Genomic DNA, 5,488 nt, shown 5'->3' with positions numbered 1-5,488 from the left:
GATACCTCAGGCTGACTTGTATAACAAAATTATTTTAAAGCATCAGCCAAAACTGATCATATTAGCACTTTATTATGTCATGTATGTAAATCTATATAGCCGCATAGTAAATCAGCATATAGCCGCAAAGCAAATCAGCAATATTTTGATGTGAGGATGGATTGTATAATACAAATGACAGCAACATTGCAATACAATGACAACAAAAATTTGTCCCCATCAATCTAGATAGCCAGCATGTCCTCTTTTTATTAAAAATATTCTCTCGCAAGAAAATTTCAGTAGTTTTGATACCTCAGGCTGACTCGTATAACAAAACTATTTTAAAGTATCAAACAAAACTGACCATATTTGCACTTTATTATGTAAATCTATATAGCGGCAGCCGCATAGTAAATCAGCAATATTTTGATGTCAGGATGGATTGTATAATACAAATGACAGCAACATTGCAATACAATGATAACAAAATCTTGTCCGCTTTAATTTAGAGTGCCAGCATTTCATCTCTGTATTTGTTATATAAAACTGTCACTAAAGTCAGTATCAGTATCTGTATTTCCCACTTCCATGACTTCTGAATATGGACGGGTACATCACAGATTCCTTTTGGGCTATTGTGTGATGGGTTGGTCTGCGCATAAATTAGTCGTGCTTGCTGAGGTGTGATGATTTAAACTCAGTAGTTCAGGATGGTTTGTATAATAAAACTATTCCACCTCATCATCCAACAGTGTGACTGACATGACAGATTTCATTTGTACTTTATAATGAAAAGTATGAGAAGTTCTCTTCTAGGAAAAGTATACTGTTAGTATATTATGTCGGTTGGTTGATTTTGTTGGTGGCTAAATATCAAGTGGCAAATATTTCATTCCGTTTCACCTGAGACTACTATAACACAGAGATAGGTCACTTCCCGTACTGACCAGTCAAATAGTAATTAATTGTAAGTCTTCGATCACGTGACTCGGCACGTGACTCGCAATGATTGACAAGAAGGATTCGACCGCCATTTTTGACAGCGAAAGAGAAAATAATAATTAACAAATGTGGATTTATAAAGAGTGTTATGTTCCGGTAAGTGTAAATATAAGATTTGACATGTTCATAAATGTTGGTTTATAAGCACTTTAAATAAAATAAGTGCAGTTATAGACTTGAATTTACCGACCAAACCGGAAAGTAACCTCGAGTTATTACCAGTCCGTGGGACAGGGTCAATGAGCAACTCACCCATAACTTACATTCAGATGAACAATCTGTTTTCCGGATAATGTATGTGCAAGCCTTAGTAATTAACCGATGTAATGATGTAAAATTTGTAATTATATGAAATTCCAATTTTTCTGTATCAGTAAGTTCCCGCTGCAGAACTGAGAAACACACGAGACAAGTTGCACACACACAACATGAGGTATGATAGGTGAATTTGTATTGTTAGTGAAAGAAATTTAGATTTATATTTGGTTCCCTTGATAATATATATGCAGTCTATACATGCTAGTATAATAATATTATGCAATGAAAATGTGTCACCATGTGAAATACCAGTACATCATGAGTTCTTAAATAGACGTATTTTTTTTTAAACAATTGACCCAAACATGATGTAAAAAGTACATGCACCTTTATCAGTTTAACTATTTTGATCCATATTGACATGACTGGTCAATTACTGCTGAGTCTCAAGTCTCAGATTACTGTCTTAAAAATTAATGAATTGCCTATGCTATAAACTTGACAAACATTATTTCTTTTTATTTATAATATATTCTTTATTGTAGGAATACCCCCAGAAAGAAATCACGCATTAGAAGAAGGGAGAAGTACTACAGGAGAAAATGACTTTTTTTAGTATTTTTTTTAATTTCATTGAATTTGTCATGCTTGTCTTACATAGAGAAATAAATATTTAAGTCTTTGAATATACATTTTTATTATTATATACATTAAAACTAAGACAGGAATGCAGAAATTCACTACATTGTGTAACATGCTCAGTTTGGATAACAGTTCAATGAAAGAAAAAAAAACAAGTAACCGCACATCTTTATATATTAAAGGAATAGCCACTTGAAGCAAACTTTAAGGAGATTTTTATATATTTTTGCTAATGATCATCAGACAACTCCTTTAGTCCAAATGAAGTGGATGTAAGTTATTGGAATGCACCGTAATTACCTTCAACAATGAGAAAACCTATAACGTGCAGTCAGCTTCAAAAGTCCCCGACATGGAAAATATATAACAATTCACTAGAGAAAACGAAGTGTCTACAATAACAAAGCAATTTACGAAAATTCAAATATGACCGACATGAACCAACAGCAACCACTGAATTACAGGCTCCTGACTTGAGACGGGCACATAAAGAATGACAATGTTAAATATTTTTAGGCGCTCATCACCACCACTAGCATGGGACATTGGTGTAACGACATAACATAAAAACAAACTTTAAACATAATTTGAAAATAGTTCATTTCGGTTTAATCAGGCTGACTGTACATGAAATATTTGCCACTGACAAGCAGTTGTGAATCGAAGTTGAATTTACAGAAAGGTGATATCAATATATGCTATCATATTTAACATTCTTGTTTAGATCTGACATTGCTACTTATTTATACATTTCGCATTATTTTTGGCTTCTCAGAATTTTCACATGGTAAACTGTCAGCAGTTACCCAACAAAAAAATGTTATAGGAAACCTTTTTACAAAGCATCATGCAGACAACAATTAACATGGTATGTCACCAAACATTGAACAAGCACATTTATATTGCTGTGGCTAAAAAAACTAAAGCAAATCACAACTCTTTTCATCTTAGTTGCTCAATTATTAGGGTTACAAAAAGCATAGCGATATATAACTAAAACATACGACACTTTAACAATAGACAATATTCAAATTTTCAAAAACGGCTCTGTATTGAAGCACAAAATTTCTTGTCTGGGATTTTGAAAGAGGGCACATATTTCTGGTGTTGAAAAAATGTCATCGTAAATTACCCTAATGTGGTTCTATTTATGTTAACATAGAGATAATTTGATTATTCAGTCACATAATTTTGAAGCTTCTTCGTTCTGATTTAAATGTACTTGCGGTTGATGCTTCTTTTGGAGTTTTTGTAGTTTTTGCAGTCTTTGCAGCAGGGACGTATAGTCATCCTCAGATTCAAAATCTGATGCAGTATATTCACCACGTAAAAGATCAAGATTGAGATCACTATCATCCCAAGATAAAAAATCAATGTTACTGGACATTGTGAATTGAAAAATGAAAATGCCAGCGATATTTTGGGAACATATATATAATTTGTAGGGCTTATGTTTGCTTTTTGTATCCATTGCAGTTATAACCTCTTTGCTGATCTGTTACGTAAGGAAATTACTCATTTACCTTTAATGAAATTTTTTCTCTCTTCTGTGATCGCCGCTTATTACATTGTTTGCAAAAACTTGACCTAATTATCAGACGAAAATTAAAAAAAAGTGGGTTTGGGGGGGGTTGAAACTTTGAAAAAAAAAAATTTACGTTGGATAATCTGAATGAGGGTCTGGATGGGGGTTCTTTATTTCCTATAATTTCTATGCCATTTTTCTCTATTCTTTAAATCTTAATAACTTATTATTTTCTCTTCTCTATTCTTTATTTGTCGGTCCATTTTTCTCCATTCTATACCTTTTTTGCCCCTATTTCTCCATTCTATAAAACCCCATCCACACCCTCCTGAATCCTACCACAAGTGCACCGACGATATTTGACAAGGTTTACAACAATAAACATGTATATTGGGCACTCAGCAGTGAAATACCTTACAAGTATAGAATAAAAGTTTACTGCAATAAACGGAGCCTCGTGTACCTTGGGCACCCAGCTGTGAAACAAAATTCATCTCCCATGCTTTTGAGACTACCTGTCTTTACAGGTAAAATATTTGTATATTAGATACAATTAACGGACGTGTAGCAAAACAATGTAACTGTAAGATTGATAAGATTAATCACATTCACATTTTCAAGAGTGACCGTATAATAACAAACTATTAAAAAATTATTAATGATTAAAAAAAAAAATTTAAATATGAATAGAGATAACTGCATTTGAAAGATAAAAACTATATTTTTTTTTTTTTTTTTGATTAATTCAATTTTGTTTTAAATTATTTTTAAAAGAAAAATAATAATATCCGATACTGTTATAGTATTCTCAGTGATAGGTGATATATGTCGTCTGCTACGGTCGAATACGAAACTACGTTAAAATAACGTAGCTAACTACCGGAGACTCAGATAATCCGATAAATCTATAGTGACCAATCTCTGTGTTATAGTAGTCTCAGGTTTCACATAAGTATATTTTTTCGGACGTTCAAGATATCATTTATAATCCGTACAGACAAATCTAACGAAATTGACGAGATTGTTCATAATTATACAACACCTTATGTGCAATAACACTGTACAATTTTCCTTTGAACATTTTTTGGAAAACAGAATCGTAAATCCAAGGCAAACATAGGTGAATGACGATAAGATATTTATAAAGAGACTGTCAAAAGTGGGGAACGAAGCAACTTTAAAAATGATGTTGATAACCCGTGATATAAAAATACTGTTCCGATACGTGGATAACCTTCCTATCCGCCTTCTAGTTTAAATAAAATCCTTTCTTTTATGATAACTGCATGTGATCACAAGTGTGTAATTTTAAAGCCATTGTTTAATGTAAATAAGAATATGAAAAAAAAAGATTTTTTAATATGTGTATATTAAATATATATGACATAGAGTCTAACGAGTAAAGTAATTTGCTTTACTGGGAAAAAAGAACAATAGGATTATTATTATTGTTTATGTTTACAATCCGAAAAATTAAAATAAAATGAACTTCGGTTTCAACCAATGAAATGTCGTACACCATTCATTCACACCATTCCCGATCGCACGTTCCACAATCACACCATTCCTCATACACCATTACACCATTCCCCTTACACCATACACCATAGCACCATACACCTTCTACCATTGCACCATATGCCATACACCATTACACCATACACGTTATTTTGGGAAGTTTACACCATCCAAGGGCTGTAAACTAAGTTGAGTAATTAGATTAGATTAACTTGATCATTTTTCAAATAAGATAAGTTACTTTTACTTTTAATGTACTGAAGAATCTACAATTTTCCAATTTCTCATGAACTTGTTGAAATTAACTTTTCAAAAAATAAATTTAGTTGGTATTGGTCAGTTGGAAAGTAACCCAACAACTAAAGAAAGAAAAAGGGAACTTTAAGCTGCAGATAGATATATGAATGCACTTTGTTTAGGATATTAAATTAAATTGGTTTTATTTAAATATTGACAAAGCGCAAATGTCTTTTATAAAAGCACAAATGTCCATTTAAAAAAAGCGCAAATCTTCATTTTACAAAAAGCTTAAATGCCCATTTTACAAAAAGCTCAAATGTC

At 32.1% G+C, this 5,488-nt stretch overlaps 2 long non-coding RNA genes across 2 annotated transcripts; one reads left to right on the top strand and one right to left on the bottom strand.

The window, feature by feature from the left end:
• Positions 1–342: 342 nt before the first annotated feature.
• LOC127718179 (uncharacterized) lies at positions 343–4,626 on the bottom strand. The gene is made up of 2 exons (XR_007989622.1): positions 4,358–4,626; positions 343–885 (listed from the first exon to the last, which is right to left on the bottom strand). It is a non-coding gene; the product is annotated as an uncharacterized LOC127718179 (long non-coding RNA).
• Positions 892–1,928, top strand: LOC127718177 (uncharacterized). Its single transcript, XR_007989621.1, has 2 exons — positions 892–1,080; positions 1,788–1,928. It is a non-coding gene; the product is annotated as an uncharacterized LOC127718177 (long non-coding RNA).
• Positions 4,627–5,488: the final 862 nt, after the last annotated feature.

This window comes from Mytilus californianus, unplaced genomic scaffold (genome assembly GCF_021869535.1).
Source record: "Mytilus californianus isolate M0D057914Y unplaced genomic scaffold, xbMytCali1.0.p SCAF_10, whole genome shotgun sequence".
NCBI lineage: Eukaryota > Metazoa > Mollusca > Bivalvia > Mytilida > Mytilidae > Mytilus > Mytilus californianus.
Note: the sequence above shows the minus strand (reverse complement) of the source record. Positions and strands in the feature narration are given on the sequence as shown.